This window comes from Aptenodytes patagonicus, chromosome 1 (assembly GCF_965638725.1).
Source record: "Aptenodytes patagonicus chromosome 1, bAptPat1.pri.cur, whole genome shotgun sequence".
In the NCBI taxonomy this organism is placed as follows: Eukaryota; Metazoa; Chordata; class Aves; order Sphenisciformes; family Spheniscidae; genus Aptenodytes; species Aptenodytes patagonicus.
Window position 1 is genome coordinate 66,184,998 of NC_134949.1, and position 23,879 is coordinate 66,208,876.

Genomic DNA, 23,879 nt, shown 5'->3' on the forward strand with positions numbered 1-23,879 from the left:
GCAAACGCATTATTTTGTAACTTTGCTTGGAGAACGCTTACCTAAGCAAAGACCAGCTCTCATTTTCCTTGCTGTGCAATTCACATCGGAGTTCAAGGAACAGTGGGAGACCAGACAGCATGCAGCTGTTCTCCCTTCTCCCCACTGGCACGTACCCACCACTTTAAAGAAAAGGCAGTGATGTTCTCACTTTCTAGCTAAACACTTCTCCCCCTAAAAAGGACCAACAGCCAGGTTAAGATGTTAGCAGCAGCAGCAGCGCTGAGAGGTAACTGGAAAGAGACCTTGGCTCCTACCAGAGCAAATAGTGCATCTGGGATCTCTGTGAGATGCTGCCCTGTTTTAGCACCTCTCCCCCTCCTTTCATGCATCTCTCCTAAACACCCATCAAGCCCCAGCTTGCAGAGCCCTGGTATCAGAGGAACTGTGCTGCCAGATGACAAGGACTGGATTAGGCTCTGAGGCTGCACTTTAAGCACCCAGAGGGGTCCACTGTAGAGCAGCAAGAGGTCTGGCACTCAGGATACATATTAATCCTCTCAGATCATGGCAGGGAAGGTGGGGCTGAGCAAGAGAGAGCAGTCTTTAAAATCCCTGTGCCTGTACACACTAGATGAGACCGTGTGCTCTTTTAGTGTCCAGGATGCAGTGAAATCAGAATGGGATGTGCACAGCCTGAATGCCCCCCCACACCCCCGTGGCTGATCGTTGCAGCAGAGTAGAGTGGGTTAATTCAGGATAGAGGAGAGAGTTGGCATGACGACTGCAGAAGTCTTCTATGTGGCCTGTGCAATAACTAATCATTACACAGTAAAGGGTAATAATTACTTCTTAATGCTGCAGCACAGGAACTGGCTTCATGGCAGAGTGCAGTAGTCAAGTACCCCAGAAGAGATGGGGTACTTGTCAGTGCAACAAAAATAAATAAATTGGTGTGTTCCCTATCAAAGAGGTCTTAATAGACCTTCAAAATAAGTAAATGATTCCTCCTTATTGAGTTATTACCTCCATGTCTACGTGCTGAGCTGCAAAATTCTTCCTTCCTGGCTGTTGTGCTTTTAGCTTTCTTCCTTGGTTTATGAAGCAATGAAGCGCAACAAATGAAATCTTGGTACAGAGCTCTTCTTGTGAAACAAACAAACAAACAACAAAAAAAACCCCTGAAAAACCCAACCAAAAAGAAATAGGAGAGCACTCCTGGGTTTTTCTCCTTGTTCTCGTTGTTGTGTTGCATTAACAACACTGCCAGAGGGTTAGGAAACAAGCTCAACCACAGCCTCCTCTTCCCTTGAAGGAAAAGGCTGAAGACCTTTTTCTTTTTTCCATCTACGCAAGCTGGAATAAAAGTTAAATTGCGAGTTTTTCACCTGCAATCAGGAGTCTCTGCTCCTCCCAGTTGAGTCAAACTGAACACAGCATCTAAAGTGCATCAGAAAATGAAATGCAGAGGATGCATTTCTCCTTTGCAGTTGTGCTGTAGGTATTTGTTATGCTATCATCTTTAGCAGCACAGAATTGACACATCCTCAACTGGTCTTGTCTGCTGACCTGCAGTGGGGAAACTTGATGTTTCAACTGTTACTTAAACAATGGGGGGAAAAAGGGGGATGTGGAGAGGAAGGGGTTGGCTCTCATTCAAGTCACCAGCAGGAAGACCCCTTTGAGAGAGGAAGACAGACAGCCTGTGTCCCAGCTTACACAAGGAAAGGTGATTCAAACAGCCTCCAGCGAGAGTGAATCTTCAGAAACTGCACCCTTTGACCAAAGCAGCCAGAGCCAATGCCTCTCCCCGAACAGCGGCACATTGGATTTCTAGGGTGCCACTATGTCACCTTGTCACATCTTCCCATACTAGTAAAATACTGCTGTTGCTGGTTTGTGTGGCTAAGGGCCTTCTCTCTGCAACTTTGCAGCCTGCCTTTCCCTCACAGCTCTGTACCCTCACATCCAGGCTGCTGGGGCAATGTTTTCAGAGCCCCTGGGGCAGTATTTTCCCCTTACTGTTCCTGTGCTGTTATTCTCATGCTGCTATCCCTATAGTCTTGCACCTGCACACCCCAATAGTCTTGCTGCGGTGGGTTCTTACGGGCAGTGATTGCCACCAGCAAGAGACTCAGCCTTTTTCCCACACTTTCACTACGTTTTGGTTGTAGCTTTTGATTTATGCAAGGGGCACAATAATGTTCATATGCACACAAGCAACTGGCCATGCAGCCCCTGCCCCGATCAATGCATGCTCCAATCAACACTAATGGTAAGCAGTGACAACCAGCGGAGGGTTTGAGCATGTCCTGGTGGAAACTATATAGTTACTGTGGGAAGAGTATTATGGGGGGAACCAGCTGCTGCACAGCAAAGGATGTCCAGGAGTGGTCTGGAAACACTGGTTGCTTCTCTTCCCAGCCAAGTGCCACAAGGAGAGCTTTCCTTTCTGCCTGTCCTCTTTGTTTTATTTTTCCCTGGCTTATTTTTTTCCCCAGTTTTTCACAGCTAGAGACAATGTAGGCCATCAGCTATGGACTCCACTAATAAACCTTCATGCATGTGAACCTGTCTCAACATCGCTTGTGCAAACCAGCCTAGTGGGGAATTTCTATTACACTAACATGTGTAACATATATCATGTATTGGTTTACATTGTTTATTTGATTTAAGTATGTATCACCAAATATGTTGAGGAAATCACAAAATGACTGAAATGGGTTGGGAAAAGTAAAGAAATCATATCTGGTGATAGATCATGGGAACTGAAAACTTACAAGTGAAAGACAGTGCTAAACTTTAAACAGCTGGGAACTGTGTCTTCCCTAGCCCTGGCAAAGCAAGGATGCGTGTCCCCAGACTTAGCTTCTTTCCCTTGTCCTCTTTTCAGAAGAACTTGGAAAATGCCATTGAAATATTTGTCAGGAGAAAAACTCCAACTCACTGGGGCCTGCTGTAATGTTATATCATCTACCTGCAAAGTTGTTCACTGGTTCCTAAAACCCACAAACACTGCCTCCAGAACAAAATGCATTGCTAATTTGTGTGGTATGGGCCTGTCTCCCTTTTCCTTCAGTATTTTGCAGTCATCTATATGTATATAAAATAGCTTTGAAGTGTAGCCCAAACAGAGCTGCCGTTTTTTACAGCCTTGTGGGCAGCAAGGAAAGAAATTAGGTTCCAGACAGAATGGAACCAAGCCCACATTTTCCTTGAGATTTATTTTGCTTTGTTTGTTAAAGATTTTGGCTTAGAGTTAAAAATATTGTACCTAAACTTGGATTTCTAAAGCCATAGTCAAGAACACACACTAACAGCTTGATTTTTAAGCAAGCAAAGCACCCAGAAATCATTTTTACAGTTATTCAAGAGAAAATGTGGGGGCCTCAGCTATTATGAGCTTGGAAATGTAATATTAACACTACTGTTGTGTGGGTTTCTTAACAAACAGAAAGCTTGGCTTCTGCTCATTTCAAAGCTTTTCAACTCACCTTTTAAATTCATGTCTTTAAATTGGCATATAGTTGCAGTACAGCGCAATCCTGCATAGGTGAAAGAATGATGTAATTCCCACAGGACCATGGTCATAACAGGAAAACTCTGACCTAGAGAGCTTTCCAATGAGCCCGTGTCCCACCACTTACAGACATAAGACAACAGCAAAGCAGAGATCATCTTCAGGAAGTATCTCCTGCCTCATAAGTTCACCTTTAGTTTTCTATTCTGTATAGTTCATTTTTTTTTTCTAGGACTAACTAGTTAAAAGGCTATTGTCTAAATCCTGATACAGCACATGAAATGATACAGAGCTTTGAGAAGGCTGTGATTTTGGAGCTTTCAAGTGAAAAGCAAGAAGAAGGAATCATCTCTCTTTTGGCATTTGGGAGGGGCAGGTCTGCTCTAATGAGGTAAGACATTCTTCTATACATGCAACTGCCGAGGGAGGCTTTCTCCTGTCACATTTACAGGAATGCAAAGGTCTCTCTCAATGCTTGTCACATCCTTCCTCATTTTTGGTGTGTATAGGCTGTTTGTTGCAGTTTACTTGTTGGAAGTAGAAGACTGAATGAGAAGAGAGACTAAAGGCAGAGCTGTGACCACATTTTCCCTTTCTCAACTCACTGTTTCCCTGTAAAGGGAACACCTATAAAGGGAACACAAAGGCATTAAGCTGAAAGAGAAGTGTGTCTGCAAGGAGGTTATCTCAGGCTGTTATATCAGACTTACAGATAGTGAGGCAGGAAAGCACACTCTGTGGCTGGCATCGAGATCTGCCTGGAAACCACATGTATATTAAAATTCTCCAACTGTTACAATGAACAAATAAAACAAAAAATCTTTGAATTTATTTGTAGGATGCCTTTCTGGCAAGTCAGGGGTTAATTAAACAACTTTCCAAAGTGTTTTGTGGTTATTTTGGTAAGCACCTAGCCAAGAAGGACAACAAATTTCTGGTGAGCAGCAAAAGTAAAACAGGTTGAGCATTGTCCAAAGAAGATGGCTACCCTGATGATCCCAAATGAGGCTCTGGGTGCAAGAGCAGCTCTCCTTAAGCCAACTTGCCCACTGTCCTCTCTCAAAAATAGCCAGTAGCAAAGAACAAGCAAAGGGAATGGGCATACAGTGATACCACCCCAGCATACCTTTCTTAGGTTGAAGCAATTGGCGGTGTGGAGGGCTCCCTGACCCTGTGACTTTATTTGAATCACAAAGCTTTTGGTAGTGCTTTTCTTCCAGTAATCTGTCTAGTTTGATCATTTTTTACTCATTTATACCTTTGGAATCAGCAAAACATCATAGAGTAGTAAGTGCCACAGCTCAATCACACAGTGATTTTTTAAATTTATGCCTGTTAATATCCACCTGAGAGCTCTGGGTATGATGTTGTGAAAATAATGAAATGGTCCCCTGTTCACCTTCTTCCTCTCTTCAAGTTTGCTTATGCTATGCATATTCCTCATAAGTTGTATCATTTCTGGGATGATGAGCCCTAGTCTATTGAAGATCTCTCTGGGAGGCAGGTATTTCTCACCATCTTTGTCACCTTCCTGTGTACCTTTCCCAGTTCCTCTGTACCCTTGCAGCACTAGCGTAGGCAGAACTGCTCTCAGGGTTTAAGAAGATGTATCACGGACCAGCTCCAGATAGAGCTTGCTGAGAGGTATCCCACGTATAGCTGCCTGTAGCAGCAACCTCCAGGGGTGAATGGAAAGGCTCTTACTCTCTAAAGAAGAGAAAGATCAGGTCCATATTATAAGCTAATTTTCATATGGAAGAAAAAGCAACCAAATGTTTGAAAGATACTGTATTATTCATTTCTTTCTATGAAATCCCAAATTTAGGTAAGGTTCCTCTGTGCAGACTGTTACAGAAGTTCTGCCAAACACTTTAAAATCTAAAGATGAAGGGCAGACAAAGCATGTGAGAATGCAAACGCTATTTTATACAATTTCCATGTTAGAAGCTGAGGTACAGGAGGTTGCTGAGTTTGTCCGAGGTCACATCAGCAATCTGTGGTGAAACCAGGAATTCAGCCCTTGTTACTGTTGTCCAAAAGAAGTAACAAGAAAATTGCTCCTCATCTTTTTATGTTATGTGTCATTTCCACACCCCGCTTTGATTTTTAAGTGGCATTAAAGACAATTATGTGGAATATTAATTGTCAAATTTGTCATTTGAAAGAATGGCAATACTTGAGTTATGTGGCGTTTTTGAAGCCAGATATTTTGCATTCCCCTGTGCTTCAAAGCAGGAGATATACAGTCTCACTCTTTGCTAAAGAAAGGAAGAGAGATAGTTACAAGCTTTCTACAAATGAAACAGACCAAATGGTTTTCTTCATCTTCTTTCTTTTCCCTTCCTATTTCTTTCCATTTGTATACTTCTGTTTTTTTTTTTTCCTTTACTGAATCACATTGCAAAATGAATAACAACAGTAGGCTATTCCTTGCAGGGAACTGCTTCTGATGTCAAAACCTTTCAGTAAAGATCCCTACATTTACTCCCAGCGGATAAGATTGTGAAAATGACTTGCAGACATCAAACAGACTTTTTTAATGAGAATTTAACAGTCAGCCCTTCATGTATGCTTTCCTTCTAGTGGCAGCTAAGTGTGCTGGCTACCACAAATGTCAAAAGCAGAAGGGTAACTTGTATTACCTTCCTTCTTCCCTGCTTTTCCTTATACTTAAGAGCCTTCCATGTTTGGCTAGAAGAAACTTTACAACCAAGATGCCCCATTTATATCCTCACTGCTAAGGCTCAAGGTCAGACCTGAGAAGGCATGACACTACCAGGTTAAATATAGCACTTTGGTGATGGCCTCTCCTTTCATGTCACTCATGTTCTGACAGCTTTCATCAGCTGAGAATACACTGCTAGAAAAGTGAAATTAGTGTGGGTGAAAGATGCCAGTACGGATCAGGAGATCAATCTGCAGCTTAGCCTAAGCATGGAAAAGCAACAACAGAGAAGACATCTCCCTGGCTAGTCCCCTTCCCCTAAAAGCCAGTCTTCCCCCAATATCTGTGTTGAGCAACAGTTCTAAAGTTCAGTGAGGAGCAAATTGTCCATATGCTTGTTCCATACCAAGCCCCTCCCCAAAGTTCCCACCACCAGCCCTCATCTGCCTTCATTTTCCACCCATATATTAATTTACTGTCATGCGATATTATGTATAAAATGAAGTAAACTGGATTTCCCACCATGGCAGAATGTTGCTGGACATGTTTCCACACCCCACTTCCTACTACGTGCTGGACACGTAGGAAGTCTCGAGGGCAACCATTTTTAATACATCATCTGGCCTTGGTATCAAATGAAGTGTGAAGCACTACACTTAATCTACCGTAGTAACAATAATGTAAATCCTCAAGGACCTTAGGTAATGGTGAAGGAGAAAATTGTACCCTCTCTGTCCACACATGGACATTGCTCCATCCATATGCCCTGCTCTCAGAGTCCACTAGCTCTGTTTTACATCAGAAATGAGTGTTGGGGAAGGAGGGGACAGGAGGACCAACAAGTCTTTATAATATTTAAGAACAACTCTGATGCAGTGTATGATCTGAACAAGGTCATGGCATTGTAAACCTTACTCTGGCAATTTTACCCCTACTGAACACTGACTAAGCTGAAAACATACAGAACTGACTAAACTCCAGACCTAGATCTAGTCCTTAAACATTGCCTGCAATTTATTTCTCTCTTCTTTCATTTTTTTCAAATAAGACCACATTATGAGATCCACTTTCTTCCATGTAAAACTGGCCATGTTAGTCATTTTATCCTTTACTCCACACCAAGATCTGGAGCAGTTAGAAGCTTCAGTACCTTTTTGTTGGAGGGATGCTGAACATTCTAGCTTTTCCTCTGTTCTGAACAAAAACTTTCCTGATAATGATCTCCGAAAGGCTCAAACTTCCAACACCCCAGTGCAAAAAAAGCCCTTGTGGATGGAGTCTGTCTGCTTCTGTTTTCCTGTGGTGGCACCACAGCTGAACCTCAATACCTGACAAACTGCAGCAACCGAATCCTCACAACACTGTCATGAGACCAGGAAGAGCTACTCTCCCCACCTCAGGAAGCCAAGCCGAAGCCTACCCAAAGGTAATGAGTTTTGTTCCTGACCTCAGCAGGCTTTGTGTCAGGCCATAGAAACTTGTCAAAGGTCAGGCAGGAGGCTGGTGGCAAGGTCAGGAGCTTATCCGTGATCTCCTTGGTCTGGGTCCAGTGTGCTAAGCATAAAAATATCCTTCTTTAATTAAATCCTGATGTTTGCACAAAGCATTAGCACACTTAGCCCAGGAAATGCCTGGGATATTCAATGGTTTATATGGAGAGGGATCAAAGAGGCAACTAAGTCTAATAAAGTGGCAATCATGGGTGACTTCAACCACCTGTACTTTGGTAGGTCAACTGGTACAAATGGATTAAAAACCCCCCAATTTCTAAGTGATTTCTAGAATAACCGGAAAACATAACAGTATGTGTTCTTAACTTAGTCTTAAGTAGCTGAAGAAATGATACAGTCAAGCCCTGAATAGTAATGAACTTATTACTACGTTAAGAGCATGAGGTTAAAACTGATAATAATTAGTGAACTGCTTAAAAAGTACTGGAGGTAGAAAGCGAATAGGAAAGAAAAAAAAAAGCAAAGAATGGAAGAAAAATAACATAAAATCCATAAATTCAAAACAACAGGTACATTAACAGACAGTTTCTGATTCAGTGAAGTCATGCAGAAAGCAAACTGAAAGGCAAGATAGGAAAAAAAATGGTATTGTGAAATGTTAAGGTCCAAGAGGTTGTTTGAGCCAAGCAAGCAGCTTTCAGGAAATGCCACTTCAGCTCTGCTGAAGCCCCTGGGTGAGGGAGGGAAATTATAATAAAACACAAACAAAATGTCAGCTGTAAATGAAGAGGGCCAAGGATGTGTTAACTGACAAGAGCTTGGGAGCGGGGCAGAGGGGGGAACTGCAGGACATTTCTGAAAGTCTTAAATTCACCCAGTTTAGGAGGGAACCAATGGGATCTGCTGCACATCCAGGGGGTAATGGGAATAATTAATGAGCAAAAGGACTTTGCAGAGGTTCTGAATGATTCATTTGGGTAAATCTTCCCCGCAAATGATGCTGTGCCAATGTCCACACTAGACCAATTTTTTTGAAGACAAGACAGGACATGAGCTGTCAGAATGTGAAATGTTGAAAGGGGAAACACTGGAACAAACTGATAAACTAAATAGCAGCATGTCACAAGGACCTCATGGTTATATATGCAAGGGCTTGGAAAACATTTGAAGATGAAGTGGCTGCGCTGATAACAAAAATACGCAAGCTGTTGCTGAAGTCAGATACGCTACAGAAGGACTGGAGGGTAGCAGCTAGCATACCTATCTTTAGGACAGGCACTGGATTGATCTTAGGTATTATGTATTGAAAAGTCTTATTTTACTTCCAGGTAAATTGATTGAAACTAACAAAAAATAGAATTACATACAGGAGAGGAAAAAAAAAAATCACAGTTTCTTTCAAAGAAATGTTGTCTCTTCTATATATTCTTTGAAGCATCAAGCTAATAGACCAAGTGTCCTGGTTTCAGCTGGGATAGAGTTATTTTCTTCCTAGTAGCTGGTACAGTGCTGTGGTTTGGATTTAGGGTGAGAACAATGTTAATAACACACCAATGTTTTCAGTTGTTGCTAAGCAGTGCTTACACTAGTCAAGGACTTTTCAGCTTCCCATGCTCTACCGACCGAGAAGGCTGGAGGTGCACAAGAGGCTGGGAGGGGGCACAGCCGGGACAGCTGACCCAAACTGGCCAAAGGGACATTCCATACCATGTGATGTCATGCTCAGTACATAAACTGGGGGAAAGCTGGCCGGGGGGGGCCGTTGCTCGGGGACGAGCTGGGCATTGGTCGGCGGGTGGCAAGCAATTGCATTGTGCATCACTTGTTTTGTATATTCTTCTTATTACTATTATTATTAGTATTAGTATTTTATTTTATCTCAATTATTAAACTGTTTTTATCTCAACCCATGAGTTTTCTCACTTTTACTCTTCCGGTTCTCTCCCCCATCCCACCGGGGAGGGGGAGAGTGAGCGAGCGGCTGTGTGGTGCTCAGTTGCCAACTGAGGTTAAACCACGACACCAAGAAAAACAACCTGGTAAGTGTATATATATAGGTATTTATATATCTTCTTAAATTCTTTGACAAATTTTCTTTGAAGAATTTAAGTTATCTGAGAATAAGTAGCTTATTATTAGAAGTTGGAAACTGTTTAAGAGAGAGAAAGCAGGTAGTACACATGAATGATCATTTTTCACTGTAAAAGATTAACAGTTGGATTGTCCAAGATTCTATACCACGTATAACTTCTTTACTGAAATTATTGCTGTTAGAAAAAGGGAATAAGGACTGAAGTATTTCAGAGTATGCTAATTAAGTTGGGTGAACCTAGCATTTGGATCACAGATGGAAATAAGTGTTGGCTGATGCAGAACAATCACAGGTGGAGTGAAATACTTGGAAACCTTCCTGGATTCTAAGTCAGCTGTGACCACTCAAGGAAGGATATCGGCATCACTGTGGACAACCCAGTTGCAAATTCTGCTCATTTACAACAGCGGTCAAAAAAACCCCCAAACCCAACAAACAAAACAAAATTTCCATTAGTGCGTAGAAGGGGTAAAAGGTGTTAATATGAACAGTTTTATTGTATAAGCCAATAGTTCTCACCGGGAAAACACTGTCCACATTGGTCAATCCATCACCAAAAAAGGAGATAGAAGAATCAGTAGTTTTTAAGACATGCTAAGTGACTGGGAACCCTGGGACTGTCTGAGCGAAGAAAAGAACAAGAGGGTTCATGGTTGAGTGAATGAATGGCACCTATACAATGAACTGGGTGCTCCTGTTGGCCTTTTCACGTCATCGAGAGGTAACAATAACATTGAAAAACAGCTAATTTAAATAGATCAAAGGTTGCTTGCAGTGTGGTTTTCCCAAGAAAATACGTAATTAACCTACTGAACTCACTATCTACTAAGGTAGTGAACTTACTGGGAGGCAAAATCGGATTAGACGCTTATCTGGCCAGTGAGTATATCTGCAGTTTGTCTAGAATCACTAAAGGTTTCCATTTGGTGAGGAAAGCAGGTATCTGTTTTCATTTGGAAATGGTCTCCAGGCAGCAAGCAAACACAAGCTGGTGGGTATTAAAACATTTTACTTGAGGGCAGTGCATTTATCTGGGGCAGCATTCCCCGCACCTGCCTCTGAAGCATGTGGTAAGGGACACTGATAGAGACACTGTACTGGACAAGACAAAATACCTGCCTGATCCAATGTTGCAATCATTATGTTCTAATGTTCTTTAAATGGATGACTGATGCCTTTTTGAATAGGAAAATAATGAGTAATGATAACACATAACACAATTTCCATTAATTATTCATGCTAACGTTCATGAAACTTTTGAGATGTATGAATATTCCATGAATAAATCATTGGTCACCGGCTTGCACTAAATGACCTCAGAAATCATAGTGGAACGAGCTTGTTGCTATTATTCATGAACAAATTTGTGAATTATTTTCAATATATGACCACTCTGCTTAGCTAATTGACTAAATATGAGATAGATGAGTATAAAATAGACATCAGTAATTCATTGCAAAGCTGAGAGAAAATTTCTCAGGAATCTATGAAAATGCTACAGGCTGTACCAGAAACTTACTGTTTCCCATGGACAGTTTTTGCTAATTTTTATTTCCCACATGCTGGAATGGATTAAAAAATGAAGGGTCTGATCCTCAGAGTTTGCAGATCATCCTATCTCCACTAAAATCAAGAGAGCTTTACATATTCAGACTACCTGAGAATCCTGACCCAGAGAAATTACTAAGCAAGAGAATTCTTTTAAATGACTGGTTTATTTTATCTCCTTGGTTTCCAACACTAATTTTCACAATGATTCAGAAGAAAGTTCTGTGAAGATATTTTTTGTCTTGTTCCACCTCTTTCTCAAAAAAAAAGGAAAAAAAAATAGAACAAAAACCTAAAAAAACCCACACCTGCCCACAGTTTACTCGGAGCTTTTCTAAGAGCTTGAGGAAAACCCTGGGAGATGCTGTTTTACAGAATTTCTCACCTATTTGTGTTGTGGCCTCTCATAGAGATCTTTATTGTCATCACTGTCAGAGGTACCCCATACTATTCCCAATGCCCATTATCACATTGCATTTCCCTTTCGGCAGAGGCTGACAAAACAGAGCTGTTCCATGAACAGTTGTCAAAACACTGGCATATTCTAATTACAACACTTATTATGTTTCTGTGAAAGTCAAATTCTGAGCTCAATTGCACTAGAATAAATCAGAAGTAACTAAAGTCAGTGGAGTCACCCCTGATTTGAAAGAATGTAATTAAGATCGCAATCTAGCCCATGGAGTCAAAAGAGATACTGGAAAGACAAGAATCAGAGCATCATCTAGTCAAAAAGAAAACATGCAGAAGGCTCTCAGCAAAGCAGCTGGCCCTAAATGATGGTCTGTTTCCTTTTATCCTTATCATATTCTTAAAAATGAATACATGAAGCACATGGACTACTGAAATCCCATTGCGTATCTTAGTCTCATTGGCAAGCGTTCTTTAGGAAGTGCTTTATGGAAATGAGATGAAACTCACTTCACCCTGTCCCATCCTCTTGGGACTTAAAATCAGGTTATATAAGAGATGTCTCTTTGGAACATCTGCTGATATGTATCTCTCTCTACAGGGAAGGCGGTGTTAGATATAGGTAATGGTACAGCTTTAAAGGTAGGACAGATAGTCCAAAATGACAGGCAGCTCCACAGCCTAAAGCATTCTTATATAGAAACAAGCTCAGGGCCCATGGGAAAGGGCTACAGCCTTTTAATATGACTCCAGGGGTGGCCTCATCTTTTATTTCTGCCCACTTGTATCAGGGAGATGTAGGAAGGCAGTGGGATAAGTCACTAAGCAATCCCCACTCAGCTTGGTACGGAGGGCTAGGGAATGCAATCTGCTAGGCACAGGTGGTTGGCGTTCAGCTGGTGGGACGAGGACAAGCAAGTAGGTAACTCTGCATCTTTTGGGCAGCTCCAACCCAGGAAAAGCCACGGACATCCTGACAAAACTGAAAGCTATCTTTGCCAAAATATAGGAACTGGAAAAGATGGGTAGGGTGGTGTGTGGGGAGTGTGCTAATTGTCTCATTTAGTTACAGCTGTTCTCAGTGCTTGGTCCCTTGTGCTGCCTGGTTCTTAGAGACGGGAATCCAGGCTCAGATTTAACAGGGCTTGAAATGCTACCATACAATTTAAGCTTTTTAAGTTTTAAGGCTACAAGCATTTGTGAAAAAGTTATCCCTGTCATTCATATGAGCTGGAACTAGGCCCCTTCAGCTTTCCTTAGCCTGATTACTGTTGTCCACCCATCCACCCACCCAAAGAACCCGTAGAAGGTCAGGGCAACATTTTCACAAGTGAGTAATCCTCTTCCGTGCATTCGAATCCCTGAGAATTAGCTGCAAGTTGCCGCAAGCTTGATGCTCAAAGCCAGAGAGATCCAAAATTTGTGAATAAATGGCTAGATACAGACTGGGCTTCCCAGCTTTAATTTCTTCCTACCCATTCCTCCGTAGTTTAACCCACCCCACAGGACCTGCAGCGTTAGCCTCTGGGTGACAGAACCAGGATCAGCTGAACCCCACCTGCCTTTTTTTTGCAGCTTGGGATTTAGAAGAGGGAAGAGCTGTCTGGAAACAGACACTGGAAGGAATGTCATTATCTCATACCACTTGTTTCTCTTTCTCCCCTGTAATTCGCTATCAAGCCTCACATCCTGTGTACCCGGGGATGCTCTCCCTCGCCTGCCTCTGGCACTAGAGGGCGTGGAGATCTGGGCTTTGGGCTGGAAATCCAACTCTCTGCGGATCCTTACTTTCCCTTAAATTGAACTCAACTTTCAAAGAGGACTTGATTTCACAGAAAGGGAATCTGCTTCATTATTACTGGTTTATCTGCGTTCCCCATGCTGCATTGCTATGGAAACTGGACCAGAAAATGAGTCTTTTGCATGTAGGTCATGATATTAGTGGAGAAGAGAAAGTCTGGGTGGACGGGTGAGTGGGTTACAGGAGTGAAGTGGGTCAGAGTAACCGCGTGGGACTGTATCAACAACAGTGGGGGATTTCATAGTAGATGTCCTCAAAAGACTATTGAATTAGATACCCAATGGGCTGAAAGATCCTAGCACTTAGAGCATCTGAGAGCCACAAAACACACACAGGGAGTCAACCCCTAGGTGAAAAACAAAATGACAGTGGGGCACGGGTCTGAACATGCAGGCAAAAAAATACGCTTTTATTCACAGATGCTGTTTTTCACTGATGGCCTTGGTTTCCCCCTTTTTGTTCCTTGGTCTTCCTCCTGGGTGATGGCACAGCATGGCACAGCTGCTGCCCCTTCCACCTCCTCAGGACACTCCCGATCACGCATGGTCCAGATCTCCCCAAGCTCTGCCCAGAGGCAGTGTTACAACATTTTGGGTAGAGGATATGACTTAAAATCTCGGTTTTAGATGGGAGAATAGCATGACCTCTCCTTTTTATTATTTTGCCCTCTGTTCAAAGCAACTTGGGGACATCCTAGACCCCTCTCCCCATGTACTGAGCCCCTTTCCTGAGCGGACTGCAATGCAGAAATCATGGGGCACTGCGGGCAGGGGCAGAGAGGGCAATTCGGTGGGGCACATTCTCGCCAAGTCAGCGAGCCCACTGCACTTCTCGCTCTCCTGATGCAAAAACAAACAGGGCTGCTTTTGCAGTCCAGGGGTCCTGCAAAGGGGAAGTTCGACCAAAGTTATAATCAAAAAGAGCCTAAAGGAGAGAGGGTAGCTTAATGAGGTTTATAGACGAGTCACCGAGAGTGGCTGGTGTCATAAAGCATATGATAAAGGCTGGTGTGTATTTAGACAGGGGCTGTGATTGCAGGCGATGCAATACCATAAAAGCAGGCAGCATGCATACTTCTAATTTCCTGTATTAACCTTCCTTATTGTCGGTCTTTTTATTTGTTTGTTTGATTTAGTTTTTTTCCTCTGAAACTGCAAGAGCAGGCTGTCAAGCAGAGGTTGGCCCCTCTCCTTTCCCCCCCCTTGCCTTTTTCCCTTCTGCAAAGGGAAGATCTTCCTTAAGGGATAGGGACAAACCAATGTGTGCAAACACACTGGTTGACACGTAAAAATGGGGAGACATGTTATTCTGGCTAGATTTGCAACAAGAATTACCCCCCTCCCCGGTGTCTTCTTCCAGTTGGAAAAAAGCTACCTCTCCTTTCCCTAAAGGAACTTTAGCACATGAAAATAGTAGGAAAACACAATCTTATGGGGGAGGGAGGGGGAGTCCCTTGTCCTTTCCCAAGTGAAGGGGTAAGGACTCACCCCTAGGCCCGTGGGAAGGAGTTACAAACCCTGGCAGCCTCCCCTCGGAGCTGGCAGCGGGCCGCTCTGTGGAGGCAAAGCCGCCCTCCGGGAGCTCCTCGCCGGCTGGGGCAGGGCCCTCCGGCCCGGCTTCCTTGCGGGGAGACGAGCGGAGGGGAGAAGCCATCCTTGCCGCTTCCCGCCTGCCTGCTCCCCCAGCGGGGCTTCACCCCGGCACTTGGGCAGCCGCGGGAAGCCGGCGAGCACGGAGAAGGGGAAGACGCGAAAAGAAGAGCGGCCCGGGATGGGGGGGCTCGGTTTTTGCCCGAGAAGAAGCAGCCCGGAAAGCACTTCGCCCCTCCAGAGCCTCCGAAATGGCTGGACTCTGGGGGGGCACCAGGACCTCGGCGACCCAGAGCTGTTTCTGGGAGGCAGTTTTTCTCCCACAGCCTGATCTGAGCTGCCTCTCAAGGCATCAGCTCGCTCCTTCTGGCCACAAGCACCCTGTGGCGGCGGCACGGGAGAAAGGAAAAGGAGCCCGGAGGCACGGTCGGGACAGGCTCAGCCCTGCCAGGGGCTCAGTCGGGCCGGGAGAGCGGGGCGAGCGAGGCCCTGGAGCATCCTCCGCCGCCGCACCCGGCTCCCTGGCCGCACCGGCGACCGGACCCCAGGGGCACCGGGCCAGGGAAGCGGGGTCGGAAATGAGCCGGGGAAACCCCATACCTTCCCCGCCTCCAGCGGCGCCCCGCGCCCGCGCTCCCCCTCCCTGAGGCAGGACCTGAGACCTGAGGCAGCGCAGACGGGCACTGACCCCGAGCAGCCGCACGCTCCCCAGGAGGGATGCCGAGGGGCGAGGGACCGCACTGACACAGCAGAAGCCTCCTCCCCTTATACCCCGCATCCCTGCATGTCCCCGGCAGAGCAGGGGTACCCCCGCCCCGTCTCTACCCTCCCGCCCCCCAGCCAGAGAGCTCCGCAGGCAGGCTCTGCTCCCCGGGGACGGCTCCGCTCCCGGCTCCCGGTGACATTTTGCAGGAGTCGTTAACAAACATGTCACAGCGGGATGTGGGAAGGGTAGTCCGGGAGATGTCCCTGTGTAGGAATGCAGCATTTGTATAAAAAACCTGTGGACAGCGCTTGGAAAATGTGAGGATTTCTCTAAATCAGGCTACTGCGTCTCTCCTTCCCCGCTATACCATGCTAGACTCGATACTGGGATTAATATCACAACTGTAACTCAACACAGGAAGGCTCTGTGCTGGGGGCAATTGCTTTGCCTTCTCTCCTCTCGCCGCCTTTCCCCCGTGACCCGCACTGCTATGGACCCTTTCAGCAAAAGTTTCCCCATGTTTTGTTCTGCTCCTTCTACCAGGAAGCAAAACGTAAGCTCGTTTCTTTGACATTATTTTCTTGGCGGGAGCTTTCCTATGACAGCAGCGGATGAAATCCTAGGTGCGGCGAAGAAGGGGCGGAGGGTAGAGGACGAGAAAGAAAAGGGGGGGGGGGGAGAAGACCAAAAAAATAGAAGGAAAGAAAAAGGCAATTAAAAAAAAAAAGAGAGGAAACGTCAGTAAAAACCAAAGCTTTCCTACCTGTGATCCAATTACCAGAAGTTGCATCCCGTCCCGCTGCAAGCGGCTTGTTGCGAGCGGCGGCTGCGGAGTCGCGCCGGCTCTGGCGGCAGAGGCATGCGGGCTGCGCGCAGTCAGAGCCCAGCGGCAGCCGCTTTATCTTTCTCTTCCATATCTTCCAAGAGGAGGGAGGGGGGCTGGGGTGGGGGAAAGACAGATTACTTGGTACCGTGATAATGGGGGGAAAAAATAACAGTTTGGAAGCTTTAAACAAGAGGTGGTGGTGTCCGGGCTGATGGAGTTTTTGTCTCCCCCTCGCTCACTCTTTCCCTCCCACACGCACAGGCACACATACAAGCACACCCTCCGTGGATCTGGTCCTCGGGAGTCTCTGCTTCAGTTCAGCCAAGTTGAGCTTTAAAAATAAATAAATAAATAAATAAAATCAGAGCAATAATGCTATCAAACCTGGCTTAACGGTTTAGACAAAACTGGAGAAATTAAAAATAGCAGAAGCTGGGACTCGTAAGTGAGCTGGTAATAATTCATACTTTCCCCAGCGCGTCTGAGGAAATGAGGGCAAGCTGGCACCTTCGAGGGGGTGGTGGCGAGGGAGGGAAACGGGGTGCCTAGGTGAGCATCTCGGGTGAATGTCCTTGCTGGGCTGCTGCGGCTGTGGGTCCGCTTGCTGACGCCTGCGGGGGTGTGGGGGTGCGTGTGGTGTGTGGGTGTGTGTGAGCGCGAAGTGGGCTCGATTAGCTGCAATGGGCAGGCAATTTCTGCAGAGAACATTTACAATTTTCTTTCAATATGACAGGATTAGTTGCTGTTGAAAGCTCTCCTCCAATAAGATCAGCACTGCTCTCTGATTTGGTGGCTTTGCTGAATAGAAATTACTGGTTCTTGTTATCTCTCAACACACTCTCCCCTCGTCCTCATCAGACACTCCCCTATTCCTCATCAGAAGTCTTTATCTACAATTTGCACATCAGAACCGATTTTTTTTTCTTCAGTTACCTCTTCCCCATCTTTCCCCGCAACACTCTCCTCTTTATTTCTGGTTACTTTTTTTCGCAGTTCCATGATAGCCGTAGGTCTAAAGCGATGTACGGGAGGAGAAAGAGAGAAAGAGATCTTGCTTTTAGATTATTGCAGTCACTGGAGTCTCCGTGCACTGTGGGAAAATGTTGTTACACTAAATCCAGTTTAGTTTTTTAAACTGATTATTGTGCTGAAATATTCATGGAAAGCTGCTTCCCCGGCACAATGACGAACAAATTAGGGGAAACATACATTTTGTGATCAAGAGCTAATTCTCCTTGGGTGTAAAGCATTCCCCTTTAATTAATAGTCAGTAGGCTGAGAAGTATTTACTTTGCTTAAGGGAACTTGCCAGTTCAATGGAAATAATCTAAATATAAACATCTTTAGGTTTGCTTTGTCTTTGCCTCTCTCCTGGACCGGAATTGATTTGTGGTCTGGAGTGATGCTTTTTTCATTGGGATAGGGGCTGTCGGGGTGGGAAGCAGGAGAGGGGAACCCATCTCATCTATTGTCCGAAGAATAATAGGGGGGAAGTGATAAGCGAACTGGAGAGAGAGGTGCACCTTATGAAGGTGACCCTGGCTTCTGGCTGCTGCCTGCCCTGCCTCCCCTGTCCCACATCTCTTCTTGAAGGGTCGACAGAGCCACAGCCCAACCACTCCCCGCCTCATCACTCCAAAAATCCCTTCACTTTGCAGAAAGAATTTCTTGGCCTGGGCTCGCCCCAGGCAGAGGAGCTGCCTATGCTACTCGCATACATTGAGCTGTTGCTCCTGGAAGGATCTCAGGGGTGTATTTACCCCCAAGATGGTGATGTGCCTTCAGGGCCTGCTCGGTCCTGGGGTGGCTATTTCCCCTGCCTTGGGTGGCAGGGTTAATTTGGAGGCAGGGAGCTCTGAATTTTGGCGGTACTCATGCTTCAGTGTTACACAAGTCTGCATTTCTCTACCTGAAAGCACTTTCACAGGATTTAAGGGCTGGATCACCTGTAGCTCTTCGGGAGCATCAAGGCAGCTGGGACCTGACGTCTGCCCCTTGGTTTCTCAGCTCTCACAGAAAATTTTGCCTGGACTTCACAGCAGAGTTAGGAGACAGCTATCTGGGCAACTCAGATGAGATTTGGCACCGGGAGGTTGGAAGCAAGCCATGAGCAGGCTGTGGCCCTGTGGGGCTGCTCTGCCGCAGGTGCAGCCACGCCGGGGCAGGGGACAGCCGCCCCCATAGCCTGGCTGCCCCATCCTTTGCGAGACGGAGCCCCAGCCTCAGCCCCGGCCACTCCCTGCACCTCCCACGGGCTGTCTCCGAGACCTTGGCGCTTAACATATTTTAACATTCATTAATCAAGATGATCAGCAGCCTCAAAAGGGACAACGCCCGCCTCCTCTTCCCCTTATTGTTATTATTGTTATTTTTTTCCCTCCCAGCGACGACGCGAGTGTTTGATTGTGCACGTTGATTTCCGGAGATTTAATTAGAGTTCAATCACGGCGAGCACGAGTCAGCCCTTCCCAAAGCGAGAAGCAGGGAGGGGGTGGCGGCCCTGCCCCGGGGCGACCCTGGCAGCACACGGCACTCTTTGGGACTGTCCCTCCCTCCGTCGCAGGAGGGGGGCAGAGGTCTCGGGGCAGGGCCCGCTTCCAGCAGCCCGCTGCTTCCCACGGCTGGAGTGAAGGCAGGAGGTACCTCCGGGCTGGGGCTGCGGCTCGGCGCGGCTCTACCCAGCTGCAGGGGGCTCCCCAATGCCACGCTGCTCAGCGCCGTGTGGTCTCACGGCTGCAGAGCTCGGACCGCTGGAGGGGCAGCCTCCGCCGTGCAAACCTCACCCAAGCCGGGGAGCATCTCCTTTCCTCGCACGCATCCCCCCTGTGATCTCCCACGGAAATAAAAGGCCGGCGCTGAAAACCCTGCCGTGCGACCCCCACCTCCACCTTGCCTTGTCTGCAGCCCGCCCGGGGAGAGCGGAGATTCCCCCCCCCCCCGAAACGCGTTGTGCGCAGCGCTGCCTTGCTGAGCCCGCGGAGCCGTGCTCTTAATCAATCTCAGCAGATACATCTTGATGGCACCCGGTGACTCCGTGGTAAGCAGCGCCTTTTAAGTTCGACAGAGCATCTGTTATTACCGGCTCTTCTCTTTAGAGCACTACGTGCTAGACACACCTCCTGAGGGAAAAAAATGCTGCTCCTGAGCTTAAAACATTTAAAATGCATCCCCCCCCCCCCCCCCGCCTCCCGTTCATGTAAGAGGAGGGAGGGCGGGGGAGCCGAGTCATTTACAGTGTGCTAAACAGCTGTAGAGATAAATCCGTCGTAAAACCACAGAACAAAGCGCTCAGCGCTTCGCTCGCAGAAAAAAAGGAAAGCGCATGAGGAAGCGAGTATTTGCTAATGATGATCTTCCCCTCCCGCGGAGGGACCGAGGGACGCTCACGGGGAGGGGAGGCAAAGATAGCGACTTTCAGCGAGGAGGTTTCCAAAAGAAATCGCGTCCGTATCCAGTGACGCCGAGTGATCTCTAGTGAGACTTTGCTGCGGGCCGTGTCCCTGCCCTTTGGCTACACGTCTCCCAAACGGCTCCTTCCCCCGGGCGTGGAGCTACTGCGTCGGGGTGCGCTCCGGCAGGACGAGCGCCCTGTCCCGAGGGGTTTACAGCTTGGCCGGGTGAATGGTGGAGAGGGAGGAGGAGTGTCCCTGAGGACCACTTCCAAGGTGATCTTTTCTGTTATACTCAGGAGGGTGCGGTCCCTCTCCGATTCAGCCGTCACCCGCACCCCGGGGCCATAGGGATATCTGCATAGACTCAAGGTCCCCTCAAGGGCGAGGGAGGCTACGGAGAAGCCGGGGACAAAGGGCCCTGGGCGGGTCGTCCCCGCGCTCCCACGGCGCCTACTCCCCCCTTCTCAGCGCCCCTCCACGCCTGCTTCACCCCTTTGCAACAGGGCCGGGATTGGGGGAGGGGGGGCATGAGAAAAGGGCAGACCCCAAGAGAAACTGCTGGCTTCCTTGTCACTCCCAGAGGCACTCATGTCCACCCGGAGCCAGGGCAGACGACAGCTTCCTTCCTGTTAGCTTCTTTCTATCCCCCGGCGGATAAGGATGGCCAAGGAAAGCAGGTCGGCTCCCTTCGCTTGTTGTTTCCGACTTGCCACGTTTCCTAGGAGGAGGGAAAGAGGAAGGGTGCACCCTCAGACGTGGGGATGCCCGGTGGAGGGGGTCCCGACGGCTCGGCTACCGCGCAACCCATTTGCCATGGCTTAGGCGACCGGCTTCCCGGCTAGCAGGCAGCTTTCTCGGGGGACCGAGAGAGCAAGCCTAGGAGACAGACAGCTCCGTAGACCGAAACGCTTGATTTCCCTTTGGAGGTTTGGTCCCCTCCTCGGTCCCTGCTGGAGGAGTACACGTCGCCTCCTGGGGAAAGAAGTAGCTCCCAGAGCCACGTTTTTTCGGAGCACATCTTCCCTTGGAGTTCTTGCCACCGGTTTTAGGCCACCGGGACTGAGAAGAGCGGGGAGAAGCCCTAATCCCTCCGTGGAAGAAAAGACGCCTGAAAACGGGCACTTGACCCAAGCAGCGCAGGGCTGTTAAACAAGGTGCAAAGTGAGAGGGGAAGGCAGCCGCCCTCACCCAGCCGAGCTGGGCACCTCGCTCTCAGCGGGGACCGACGCAGGCCCCGGGGCTGCTGCTCCCGGCCCCCGGCTGCGGGCGGCTGCGGGCTGTGCTCGCCACCGCCCGTCACACTGCTCTGCTGCTATTTAGCCCTCTCTGGGGCTTCCACACTCGTTTACCTCCAGCATTGCAATGGACAGCTGATTTTAATGTTTTTGCGCATGGGGGAGGCAGGCGTCTGACAAATGATGGGAAAACGCTGGCGAGAATGGGACAATGGAACAGCAAATCATCCTGACGGTGCGGACCGCGGAGAGCAAGAAGAAAGGAAGGAACAAATCCAAACCGAGGCAACGGCGAGCCAGACTCCATGCAAATAAATCGCTAATAGGCACTTACTAGCGGAAATTAAATGAGTTAAATAACTGATGGTCAAACCTTTAACAGAAAAGGGCATGTAATCACTTAGCTGTGTCCAGAGCAGTGCATCCACAGGAGCATTGTAAAGCACAGTTAGATCTGCCAGGGAAAGGCACTGAAACATTGACACATCGCAGGATGGATCTCGCTAGTGCTAGGGAGCTAAGAGCATCTCGGTTTCTTCTTCCCAGTTGAAACCTCTAAGTCCTCCAGCACAGCTAGCAAGGAGGTGTGTTGCTTTCACCCGCCAGCAACATTAAGCACTGCCTTACTAACAAAAAATCACCAAGCTTTTCCTTCACTTCTCCCCTGCATGACGACAGTGTTTTCATGGCCCCTTTGAGTCTCAAAATACTAGGAATTATTCAAAACAGACCGCACTGATGAAATGGAAATTCCCAGCAGGTTTAGAAGGGGCTCAGAGTCTAATTTCAAAGCCAAACTGATCGCCTCTCGGGCGGAGCAGCTAGGTGGCGAGCTGGAAAATCAAATCTACTGTTTTATTAAGGATAAACACAGTATGTGGCAGAGCATCCCACTAGGCACAGCAAAGCTGAGGGGGCATTTTTTAATGTAAACATGCAAGTAGTTTGCCTATCAATAAAGCCCTATAAATTGCCGATCTGCACTTCTTTTGTGCAGGAATAATTGGTCTTTGCAAATGTTGCAGCGTCCCAGGTGAGTGAGTAAGTATATAGGTGGGCAGATGTGAAAACACTTTCAGAACAATCTGCAAAATTTATTTGCTGAGAACCGGTGTCACCTTTGTTCGGGCTTGGACAGACAGCTACTTAAAATGACGGTATAGCATGTGTTCAAGCCTGTCAGACGTACTTCTGAGTACAGACGGAAAAGTGACTTTCAGGAGAAAGAAAACAAGAAGGAAGTATACGGCCTCAATTTATGTGATACGGGAGTTAAAAAAACATTAACAAAAGGGCAAGCAGTCGTACGATTGTGTTTCTAACAGGGTATGTTTTATAGCTGTGGCACAAGGCTCTTGAAAGGCCAAGAGTTAAATAAAACCCCCTCTAAATTGTGTGCCGTGTGTGGAGCGGGTTATCTACCGCATAAAAGTTTTACTTGACGTTGACCATAGAAGCACAGACCCTCCTTGACCAGGGGTTTATAGCCTGAAGTGTCTCTGATCGGGAGAAAAGAGGAAAATCCTGCAACGGGCAGAGCCGCGGGAGCCGCCGGAGGAGCGCGGAGCCACCGCCTGCAGCACCCTGGACAGCGGCCGGCCCGCCGCCGGGCGCGCGCGCGCGTGTGTCGGTGTGTCCGTGCGTCTGCGGGTCCGTCTGTCTGCGCGTCCGTGTGTCTGTGTGTCCGTGTGCGCGCGCACACACACACACCTTTGCGCATACGGCCGTTGCTCGCATGTGAGTTTGCAGCTGTTTAGGCAAATGCAGACCGATAATCAGCTGCACATCTGGTGTGATGTTCTTTGCGGTCACATCTGTTGTTTTTAATGCTGCGTTCCTCGGAAGATGACTCCCTGCAGCAAGCTGGAGAGGGCTGCTTCTGTGCATCGCATGTACCCATTAGCTGGAGTCAGTCGCTAGAAATGAGGAAGATTTCATCGTGTCCTTTAAAAGCGTCAGAGAAGCTCTAACATACACTGATGAACACAGCAACCTGAGGCTCAGGACTATGAATAGCTCCTTCCGGTACAGGCTCTAAGTAAATAGTTGTGTTTTTGTAAAAGTGTCAGTGGAACTTTTCTGCAGAGAGCCTCAGTCACTGGGAACCTGTCCACTTCACTTGCATTATACACAGGGATACTGTGTGGACATAGGAAGCCAGGTGTCCGGCAGGCCGTGCACTTCTTTTTATTTTAATTAGCTGGGGGAAGACCAAGAGGTATTTCAAATGCAAATTTTTCTCAGGGCAGCTAGACCCTTGGCAGCTTTATGGGCAAAGCTCCAGTGACTCCAGAGGAGTGCCAAGGACTGTTGGTTTGGTGGAGAGATTTAAAGAGGGTCACAGTTCTGTGGGAAATATTTTCCCCAAAATATTACTTCACAAACAGACTCAAGAATTCATCTTCACTGGGCACGAAGTCAAGGGCTCTGGCTGTTCTTTAAGCACTTCAAACCCAGGAACCAACCTTTCCTGCAGCGTAACTCTGTAGGCACTTCCTTTTTGTTCTTCTGATTCTGCCACAGGGCTTGTACAAAGTCCCTCTAGTACTGATACTACTCACCCAAACATACATACGGAGTCAATGGTTGTTTGAAGCCCATCCAAAGCCCATAAATCCGGAAACAGAATTGTTAAAATAGGAGTTCCTGAACACTTTTTTAGCA

General features: G+C 47.2%; 1 protein-coding gene across 1 annotated transcript in view; it reads right to left on the minus strand.

The window, feature by feature from the left end:
* CHRM2 (cholinergic receptor muscarinic 2) overlaps nt 1-16,553 on the minus strand; it is a 104,864-nt gene extending 88,311 nt beyond the window's left edge. Inside the window, exon 1 of the mRNA XM_076340393.1 lies at nt 16,526-16,553. The gene's annotated coding sequence lies outside the window, so the exon portion shown is untranslated. The remainder of the gene's footprint in view (nt 1-16,525) is intronic.
* Between the last annotated feature and the right edge of the window lie 7,326 nt (nt 16,554-23,879).